Source organism: Papaver somniferum, chromosome 8 (assembly GCF_003573695.1).
Source record: "Papaver somniferum cultivar HN1 chromosome 8, ASM357369v1, whole genome shotgun sequence".
Taxonomy (NCBI): domain Eukaryota; kingdom Viridiplantae; phylum Streptophyta; class Magnoliopsida; order Ranunculales; family Papaveraceae; genus Papaver; species Papaver somniferum.
The window spans coordinates 110,818,284-110,830,312 of record NC_039365.1 but is presented as its reverse complement, the minus strand read 5'-3'; positions in this window follow the sequence as shown (position 1 = coordinate 110,830,312).

The following is a 12,029-nucleotide window of genomic DNA, read 5'->3' as shown; positions in this document are numbered from 1 at the left end:
TGTACCTTAATCGGTGTGAGACTTGGTTAGGGAACAATTACATTCCAGTCTAAAGTTAACTTGTAGTAGGCTAGAGTCTGTAGCGGCTTAATACATTGTGGTGTTCAAATCTGGGCTAGGTCTCGTGGTTTTTCTGCATTTGCGGTTTCCTCATTAACAAAATTTCCGGTGACTATGTTATTTCTTTTCCGCATTATATTTGTTTATATAATTAAAATATCACAGGTTGTGCGTATTCAATCATAGTTGATAAATCCGACCTTGTTTGTTGGATAGAACTTGATTGACACTCGGACATTGGTCTTTGGTACCATCCGAGTTATTCTTATATCAATCAGTCTCACGGATTTCCATCTAGTTGATTTACTGATTGTATTGAGAAAGAGATAAAGCTCTTTGATATCTTTCTTGATTGAGTCTCACTTTTAAGTTGGTGCTCTCGGAATTATATTGGAGTTTAATCCATACATATTGCCAAACGAAATATTAGGTGTGGTTGTTATACTGATGTGTGTTGTGTGTGCAATCAAGTGATATTATTTCCACTCAATTAAAAATAATATAATGGAAGTCAAGGTCGTTCCCACGAAGAGCAGGGAGTTTTAGTTGTCAAAATGGTCACAAAGGAGGGTTTGGTTTTAGATTTCAAAGTAAATAAACAAAGCAATTGAAAGATTAAGTTGTAAGCAATAGAGAAAGAGATGATCGAGGAATCCTTCTTCGTAATTAAATATTGCATCAAAGTAGTATATTAATCCATTCATCGTTAATCAGTGATTATCACCAACCGTAAGATAACAAGTATGCTTAGCTATATTCAAAACACCTTAAGCCACTGAACAACATGTACGCTTAGTTGCCAGAGTCTATCCGTCTGAACCACCTTGAGGTACACTTACAAGATGTAATTCAGTCGAATGCTTTATGGTCTGTGAATTTAGGTCTAATCCTAGTAGTTAGACTCAGTACGCTCGATCTACTTGCTAGTGTTGTGTTTACACGCGATTTCTTTACAGAATCCCTCCGCAAGGTGTCACGTTCTATACTTGTGTAAGGAATTATTTAACAATTACAGATATCCTAACCCTTACTAGCATTATATTGAGTTAACAGATATATTCAGTTGGCCACCTAAACATTCTATCAATCAATCATATTCATTCTTAATAATAAACACAAACGATAATCATATGAAGAAATCGAAATAGATTCATATACTAAATCAAATCATATATAGTACTTAAAATTCATCGTCAATCAAGTATGGGTTTATCTACTCATGGATGTAGGAGCATCCATGTTAAATATATAGGAAAGTAAAGAGATATCGTTACGATTGATGAGAACCGCTCCCGAATCCTAGCTTTTGCCTCCGCTGTTGTTTCTCCTCTCCAAGACTGCAAAGTAATGTCAAAAGATAATCCTCTCCATGTTTACAAGGTCCTCTTATATAGTGTTCAATAGATCTAGGTATTAGAATCCATCCAGGACCAAGTTTCCTTGATTTGGAAGTCAAAATACGTCAAAAGGGACCCAATAGGCTTGTCTCAATCGACATTGTCGGATTCCCCAATGCAATACCGAAAGTTGGGGTATAAAATACACCTTCTCTGCCCGAAATATGGCTACTTTCGGTATTTCTTTACCAATGCCGAAAGTGGTGCTGTAGATTGCCATTTTTCGTCTCGACTGTTTTGGCCGTAACTTCTTCGTTCGAACTCGGAATGACCTCATTCTTTCGTTGTTCACTTCGTAATTGAATCCTCTTCAATGTGGTTTCAAGAAATCCTGAATTTGGATGGGTTGAACTTGGTATTTTTGCACTCTTTATGTTTTCAACCTTTTTTGCTCCTTTTCGTCGCACTTCTTCCACTTCTTTCGGCTTTAGACACTTGGATCTTTGAAAACTTCGTTTTCTAGCTCTTTTGCAGACCTTTTCACCCTTCTTGGGATGATTCACCTGATATGACACGTAAACTAAAAAATAATCATAATAACAAGTATGCAAGAATTATAGCTAAAACAAGTATGGAATTGACATTCTAAACATGTAAATTAAGCACTTATCAAATTCCCCCACACTTAGCTTTTGCTAGTCCTCGAGCAAACTATCTAAAGTACAACAACTCCATATCGTCGAGGATACGGATGCGCTCAGCAAATGCAACATGGCTTTAAACCCCTAGGTGTCCCTAGTGGACGAGTTATAGTCTCGTGAGGGCTTACGAGAGGTATACCCACAAAACCTATTCCAACTTCAAAGTGTTCCAGCGTCCCAAGCATCCAAAGATCTACGAGGACATAAAGTTTCTGCATGCTAGTAACAAGAAGTTAGAAATACCAAAGAACATATTCTCATTCTTAAATGTTGAGTGAGAAATAACCACACCATAATCGCGTGTTTGAGAGCGATCAATAAGCATTTCGCCTCGACTTCTGCCTCACTTAAAAGGATTTTATGATAATTGCACTCAATAAGATGGCTTTTTTATGGGTCTCACATGTGTGCAGGTAGGAATGAAGAGAGAAATCCTACACACGTTGAATGGTGGGAATGAAACCTTCCAAATTATTTCTGGAGACCCCACAAGATCATGGGAAATAAAAGATATTTTTCTGATGATCTCTAAGAAAGGAAATCAACCACTATCATGGATGTGGGTACTTACCACCTTCACATTCGATCGTCAGTGACGAAAACACCACTCTCACAGCATCCAATAGAAACGTCTTCCTTCCTTCGGCCCGTCTTCTTCATCTTTTTGGTCTTCGTCTTCGGTCTTCAAATATTGATGATAAACTCTTGAACTTCATAAAACTTTTACAATTGTAACTCTTTTCCTATATTCCTTGTTACTTGAAACTTCCTTATAGATTTTTCTTCCTTCCCCACGGCCTTATTAAATAAATAAAAATAATATAATAAAAAATTTCTTGTCTTTTTTTTTTTTTTGAAGACAAGAAAAATAAATTACAAAAATAACAATGAAATGATATGGCCGTGGGAGAAATACTTTACCACTGATTCTTCACAACTTGTATTGTCTTCGTATCATAAACTTCAATAATTCTCATCTTTTGATTTTCTTCACTCTTGTACTTAGTCTTCCACTTGGATATAGAATTTTCGCTCCTTATGTGTAAGTCTTCAACATGTATATAAAAACAAAAAATCTGCTCATTGTATGTTGCTTTACTTGGATATGAAATTTCGCTCTTCCTTAAATTGTTGCTTGTAAACCTTAAACGTCTTCAACTTTTCTTGTAGATTTTGATGTCGCTCCACTTGTTGATAATGATGGTGTTTCTATGGACGTGTTGTTGGCGAGAGAGAATGGTGCTAACTGCAAATCAAACTACAAGAATGTGATTTTCATCTATAGACGTCACTCTCATGATTGACAAAATTAGCACTCAAGAGATCAAAGAGTAGTGCTTCTATTGGTGGGAGTTTGGGTAGCTCACCATTCTACCCGGAATTAACGTACGGTGACACACACCCAAAAGAAAGCTCTTTAGTCAGCTACATAGAAAATTTGGTCTGGTGGCTCTGTTGATTTGAAAATAGGTAGTCTCCACTAATGATTGATCAAAAACTCTAATAATGCATTTCTCCCTGCTCCTCATTTGCATCACCGACATGGTTAAATCCATTATTAACACTCTAACAAGCAAGAAATCCGAACGTAGTTCCCTAACACTTCCATGTTCAGTTATGTCGGTCATAATTCTCTATGTAGACATACCTAGAAGTATGCTAGTGACTCTAAAATATCTACAAGTTGGAGGTTTTATGCAAAATTTTGAATACTCAAAAAGACTAAAAACTATATATGCTAAATACTCTCTCACACTTAAACTTTACATTGTCCTCAATGTAATTGACTCATTCTAAGTAAAATCAAGGTGGGAAATCAAAATAAGAAATGAAAAGCTAAGAAAAATAAAATACAAAAGATAGAGATACAAAACCGATGAGTTGCTTCCCATTTAGCACTTATTTTTACGTCCTCAGTCCGACTTGGCGTTCTCCAAAATACTCCTCCAGAGGGAGTAAATCTCTAAGTCCAATCACATCAACATTCTCCGCAGAGAAGTTTTCGTAATAAGGCTTCAATCTATGGCCGTTGACTTTTGAAATTATTCAAGTTTTCACGCTAGTAATCTCAACTGCATCATAAGGAAAAATATTAGTAACAACATATGGTCCAATCCATCTGGACGTTAGCTTACCAAGAAATAATCGAAGATGATTATTGAATAAAAGAATTTTTTGTTCTACAACAAAACTTTTACGAGAAATCATCTTGTCATGGAAAAACTTCGTCTTTTCCTTGTAAATACGAGAACTCTCATACGAATCATAAGGAAAAATATTAGTAACAACATATGGTCCAATCCATCTGGACGTTAGCTTACCAAGAAATAATCGAAGATGATTATTGAATAAAAGAATTTTTTGTTCTACAACAAAACTTTTACGAGAAATCATCTTGTCATGGAAAAACTTCGTCTTTTCCTTGTAAATACGAGAACTCTCATACGAATCATTACGTATCTCCTCTTGCTCATTAAGTTGTAACTTTCTATGTTTCCCCGTATTATCATAATCCATGTTGCACATCGTTATCCCACAATAAGCCTTGTGCTCAAGTTAAACCGGAAGATGACAAGCTTTTCCACAAACCAACCGATATGGAGACATACCAATCGGTGTTTTGTATGCCGTTCTATAGGCCCAAAGTGCATCGTTGAGTCTATAATTCCAATCTTTCCGTGTAATGTTAACGGTTTTCTCCAAGATGGACTTGATCTCACGATTTGAAATTTCAGCTTCTCCACTAGTTTGTGGGTGATACCGCGTACCGACCTTGTGAGTTATGTTGTACTTCTTGAGAAGAGCATGGAAGGATTTCTTGACGTGCGAGCCTCCATCACTGATAACCAATCTTGTGTACCATGTCTAGAGAAAATATATTCCTTCACAAACTCACAAAAAACTTGAGAATCATTAGTAGGGGTGGATTTAGCTTCCACCCATTTTGAAACATAATCCACAAAAAGAAGTATATAGAATTTTCTATTCGAATTTACAAAAGTGCCAATAAAATCAATTCCCCACACATCGAAAATTTCTACAGCAAGAATCGATGTGAGTGGCGTTTGATTTCGAGCACCTAGATTTCCCGTGCGTTGACATCTATCACAAGATTTACAAAATATATATGCATCCTCAAATAAGGTGAGCCAATAAAATCCACTCTCAAGGACTTTGAGAGCGGTACGTTTAGAACCAAAATGACCACCACATGTATAAGTATGGCAAAAAGTAAGGATGGATTGAAATTCAGAGTTTGGTACGCACCTGCGGATTATTTGATCAGAACCATATTTCCACAAGTAGGGCTCATTCCGCTCATATTGCTTGGCTATCTTCTTAAGCTTAAGATTTTGAAAATTAGACATTGTACTAGGTACTTGCCTTGTAACCAAGTAGTTCACTATATCAGCGTACCAAGGTATTGAATCTTCAATTGAGAAAAGTTGTTCCTCGGGAAAACGATCATGTAACGAAAGTTCTTCTTCGGATACAACAAGTCTACTAAGATGATCCGCAACAGTATTTTCAACACATCTCTTATCTTTGATTTCATAATCAAACTCTTGCAACAATAATATCCACCGTATAAGTCTTGGCTTAGTTTCCTTCTTCTTAAGTAGGTACCTAAGTGCTGCATGATTCGAATATACAACAACTTTTGCACCCACCAAATATGATCTTAATTTTTCTAGCGCAAACACTATAGCCAACAACTCTTTCTCGGTGGTGGAATAATTGATTTGAGCATCGTTTAGGGTCGTAAATGTATAATAAATCATATGGGACAGCTTGTCCACTCTTTGACCCAAAGCAGCTCCAACCGCGTAGTCACTTGCATCACACATAAATTCAAATGGAAAACTCCAATCCGATGACTTGATAATCGGCACAGTTGTCAATAATTCTTTCAATTTGTCAAAGGATTATTTGAACTCCTTGTTAAAGTTAAAAGCAACCACTTTTTGCAACAATTAGCACATAGACATTGAGATTTTGGAGAAATCTTTGATAAACCGCCTGTAAAAACCTGCATGACCAAGAAACGAGCTAATCTCCCTCACCGAAGTGGGATATTGTAAGTTCATTATTAGGTCTCTCTTTGATTTGTCAACTTCGATCCCTCGAGAGGACACGATGTGACCTAGTACTATACCATGGTTTACCATAAAGTGACATTTTTCCCAATTTAAAACAAAATTAGTGTCTATGCATCTTTTTAGCACAAGTTCAAGATTTTGTAAACAAATATCAAACGAATTTCCATAAACACTAAAATCGTCCATAAATACCTAAATGATGTTTTCTATGTAGTCAGAAAATATACTAACCATACATCTCTGAAAAGTGGAAGGCGCATTGCAAAGACGAAACGACATCCGTATATAGTAAAACGTACCAAAAAGACAAGTATAAGTAGTCTTCTTGATCCTCCGGTGCAATAAAAATCTTATTGTACCCCGAATAACCGTCCAAAAAGCAATAATGTGAATGTCCCTCTAACCTCTCTAGCGTTTGATCAATGAAAGGCAAGGGAAAGTGATCCTTTCTTGTTGCGGCGTTAAGCTTTCGGTGGTCTATGCACACTCTCCATCCCGTTTGAACTCTTGTAGGAAAAATTTCGTCATCTTGATTTCTGACAACAGTGACACCCGATTTTTTAGGCACCACTTGTACCAGACTAATCCATTTGTTGTCTGAAATTGGATAAATCACCCCCACACTTAGTAATTTGAGGATCTCTTTTTTTACGACCTCCATCATTGGGGGGTTAAGCCTACCCTGAGCATCACGTATCGGTTTGCTATCATATTCCATAAGAATTCCATGCATGCACATTGATGGAATAATGCCTTTAATGTCAGCAATTGTCCAACCAATGGCCGTTTTTTGCTCCTTCAGAACCCGAAGTAGACGTTCTTCTTGTATGGCATTGAGATTCTTTGCAATAATCACCTAAGGATCCTCTTTATCACCCAAATAGGCATACTTTAAGTGATCGGGAAGAGGCTTCAATTCTAATTTAGGTGCTTGCACAATAGAAGGTAAAGTAACCTCATTAGTTACGGGTAAAGAAATATAAGAAATATTACCTGTTCGAGCTTCTTGTAATGTTGTTAAAGCACCACACATCTCCACTAGTTATTTGACTAAGTTTACGTACAAATTCGGTTTCCCATGAACATCCAAATCAATGCTATTTCGCAACACAACTCCAAGTTCATCTTCATTGATCAAATCAAACATTTGTTGTGCTAACGAATCAATAACATCAATAGAGAAAGCGGAGTGCACATCACTAGGATAACTCATGGCCTCAAATATGTTGAAGCGAATGATATCCTTATCAAATTCCATAGCGAGTGTACCATTTTCCACATCAATATTTGTCTTTGTTGTTTTCATAAACGGTCTCCAAAGAAGTAACAAAATAGATGAACAATTATCTCCCTTTTTAATATCCACAATGTAAAAATCAACCGGAAAGATTAACTGATTCACTTGAACTAACACGTCCTCCACGACTCCCTTCGGATATATATTGGACTTCTTTGCCAATTGAATAGTAATATTTTCCTCTTTCAAAGGTCCAAGATTCAAAGATTCATAAACATCGGCTGACATAACACTTATGGATGCTCCCAAATCAAGTAGAGCACGCTCAAATCGTCGGTTACCAATAGTAATTGGCACTATGAAGCCACCCGGATCTTCACACTTTGCAGGCATCTTCTTTATTAACATATCTATAGCACTTTCGCCCACCTGAGTAATTGGATTATCAATTAACCTATCCTTCCTTGTACACAAATCCTTCAAAACCTTGGCATACCTAGGTACGGTTCTGATGGCCTCAATAAATGGAATGTTGATTTATATCTTGCTGTAAATGTCCAAGGAGGTGGCAAAATGACTAAGGAAAGGAGGTGGTATGGTAAATGATAGACGCATTTATATGTCTATTTTCATCTCCCCATTTTTGTACTTATTATGGTGTTTTGTGTATTTGTAGGTATTTTTGGGAAATAAATATTTTTGGAAAATTCGGCTCGAAAAGTTGTTAAAGGTACCACCGTAGGACATCTGCTAAAAAGACACCCATTTTGGATAAGGGGAATCCAATTTTTAAGGGTCGCACACCTGCTATTCGCACCCCATCAGAGGTTAAGAGGCATTCATCTTCAACATTTCAAAATAGGAAAAAGGCGGGAAAGCTTATATTCACGAACTGAGTTTAGGGTTCGAAATTTGGAAGGGAAAAGAGTATTATCGGGTTTCAACGTGAATTCCTTGGAAGAATTGGACAAAATTCGATCGGATTTTTTGTCGCAGTCTGATTGGAAATATCTTGTTATATTCATATAGGAATGGTAAGTGGTTTAGAAACAGAAAATGAAGGAAATTTAGTTGTATCTCGATAAAACAGGGGATGCGAGATTCTCGACAATTTTAGTTATATTTGGAATGTACGTGGAGCTGGGAGGAGATAATATCACCTAGATTCGACTCTATCTAAGTTTGGGAAGGTTGGATAATTACAGAAGATGCGTGAACATAAAAGGAAAGGCAGAAAAGTTTGTGACTTGTAGATAAGATAACGGGGAAGATAATTGAAATATTTCTTGAAATATCGTCACCTATGGTGTATATAAAGGCTGGCATGAGTCCCAAAAGGGGCTGTTGAGTAGTTTCAGAGGTTGGGTCGAGCTCAGAGTCGAAGAACAAGAAGTGCAGACGAGTTATGCAAGTTTCAGAAGGAAGAAGGTGAAGAAGAACAGTTGATGCAGAAGGACAATCGTATAATCAATAGCAGAAGTATAGTATCGTTGTTCTCTTAGTGGCAAAAATCTTTCAGCGACTATTTTCAGCCTTCATACAAAAAGGCTTTCTGTAACTGTTTTATTCTTTTCTCATATTATTCTTCAATAAAACACCTTTGTAAGCGATGAATCAATCTTTTGAGTGTGTTTCTACCATGATGAGATAAACCCCATCACTGGGAAAACGGACGAAGCTGGATTTCATCTATGTGGTAACTTGAATTAATTCTTATTTACTTTTTGCACTGTTTATTAATTGTTTTATGATTTTTATTTAATGATTGTTATTTCAATTGATGGGTCATGCTTAGCTTAAATGATTTGATGTCCCATGCTTTAGATTTATAGTCATTGCTTTCAAAAATCTATCTTGGAAAATATTAAGAGTTAATAAAATTTATTATTTGAGCCATAAATATCATAGAATAAATTTCTCAACCACATGAATATGAGAAACAGTGAAATCCTGAGCCCAGTAACTCTTACTCTTGTTACCTTCTTTTACATATTTTTTTGCCAGTTTTAGTATTTTCTTTAATTAAGTCTAAAATCAACAACTTCACAAGTCCGAGAATCAAACCCTTTTCTTACCACTGTAAAAACTACATCAATTTTTGGCGCCACCGACGCGGACTTGTATTTAGGTTTAGGTTTTGCATTTTTTTTAAATATTTTTAATATTTTTTTTATTATTTTTTTTAGATTATTTTTTGTTCTATTTTACGTCTTTGGTATTTTTTTTTTGCTGTGCAGGATTGGCTTGAAGCGAAACGTGGAAAGTTGAACTTGCCTTACAAAAAGGGAGAAACTGAATATTTTATTTTTAGTAGTTTCTTTATTTTCTTTGTAATTTTTGTTTATTTGTTTTTTTATTTTTAGTATTTTATTGATTGTAAAAAAAAACACATGTTGCACACACCAATTACATCGTCAGAATTACCAAATTTATGAAACCTGTGGAAAAGTACGCTGAACCCGTGCCTTGGGCCTTATGGGAGTTACCAGCCGAAATTCCACAAGCCTCAGCCTCGTACCTGTAGGTATATTTTGCTGAGGCAGCCCAAGCTAACCTAATTTAGTAAAACCTGCATGTGCACGATTTCTTGCTGAAAAATAATATTCTTGCTTGTGTATGCGCCGTTGGAAACGTATAGGAGATAGACTTGAGGAAAACGACCTTTTTAATTTGATTCCAACCCGTTACACGAATTTAGGTGATACTTGCATTTTTGTCAAAATGGTTAAAGAAAATGATGATGAGGTCCCGGTAAAAACCCTTACGGATCGTTTGAACCCCTCTAAAGTAGTGCGTGAGCCAGGTATAGTTCTACCAGCTTCTATGGTCCAACTTGATATTAAACTTGAGACTATTGGCATGCTTCATACCTTTAGGGGGTTAGAGAATGAGAACCCGTTTACCCACATAAGAGACTTTGAAATGATTTGTGACACAATGAACTATCCGAATGTCTCCAAAGATGTGCTTAGGTTACGTTTGTTTCACTTCTATCTCGATGCGAAATCCAAAGAGTGGTATCATTTTATTCCTTGTAAAATAATTACCACTTGGGATGGTCTTGTAGAGGCATTTGCTAAGAAATTCTACCCACACCATAAGACTATTGTTGTTCGACAGTCTATCCAAACCTTTAAGCAGAAATTAGGTGAAAAACTTCATGATTATGTAGAAAGGTTTAATGAATTATTATACCAGTGTCCACATCATGGATTTGAAAAAGCCCACATGGCCCCAATTTTATATGAGGTCCTTGATAGTGAAACCCGTATGCAGGTAGAAACAATTAGTGGTGGAGAATTTACCCATCAAGACCCAGATGAATGTTTTGACGAGTTCATCGAGTTAGCTAAGAAAACTAGGCAATCAGCTTCAATGAGAGACCCAGAAATACCTAGAAATCGTATCCATAGGATCGATAGACTTGATTATGGGTTAGATATTCTTAGGCGTCTAGAGGCCTTAGAAATGAATCAAGGGTCACACCATGCCAGATACGAAGAGCAAGCACATGCTATTTATAAAAAATCTAGGTTTGAAAACTGTCAGAGATTTGATCTATATTCTGAGACTTATAACCCTGGTTGGATAGACCATCCTAATTTTTCATGGTCTAAGAGACCGAATCAAGGCCAGTTTAGTAATTCTCATGCCCTCTCATGGTTTGGCTATACTAAGAACTCTTTAGGACCAGTACAATTTCATAACCTTTCAGATAAGAAGATCATGAGTTTAGAAGAGTCTCTAACCATCTTATCTCATAAAACTGCAGTGTTTAAGCAATCGGTTGAGAAAGGTTTACCGGAAAACTCTCAAGCTATTTCCGATCTAAAAACACAGGTTAATCTAATTGCCGAGTCTTTGCAAGAGAGAGAGAAAGGAAGGTTCCTTAGTCAACCACTACCCAATCCTAGAGGAATTCATGAAGTATCCGCTAGAGAGAATGATTTCAATCATGTGAACTCTATAACAACCCTTAGGAGTGGTAAAACGGTAGACAATAATGTAGCCATGCCTAATAGTGGAGATATTGTAGATCCACCTTTAGTTCCAAGGAGGAACCACTAGCTGAAGATACTGACAAAGTTTCTAGTGATGCCAATGTGATTCCTCCTGATAGGTATCATTTTGTGCCCAGAGCCCCATATCCACAGTTGTTAGCTCCAACAAAGAGAGAGTCGACGTTCAACAAAATAATGGAAATATTTAAGCAGGTAAATATTAACATCCCTTTACTAGAAGCAATAGGCAAATGCCTGCTTAAGCCAAATTCCTTAAGGATCTTTGTACACGAAAGCGTAAGCTTAATGTCCATAAGAAAGCCTTTTTAGCTGGTCAGGTAAGTTCAATCCTTCTAAACCAAACATCCCCTAAGTATAAAGACCCAGGATGCCCCACCATATCTTGTACAATTGGTAATCACATGGTTGATAAGGCATTACTTGACTTAGGAGCTAGTGTTAACTTACTCCCGTACCATGTGTACACCCAGCTAGGTCTTGGAAAGTTACAACCAACTAAAATGACATTGAAATTAGCTGATAGGTCTGTCAAAGTCCCTCGTGGTGTCATAGAAGATGTTCTGATTGAGGTT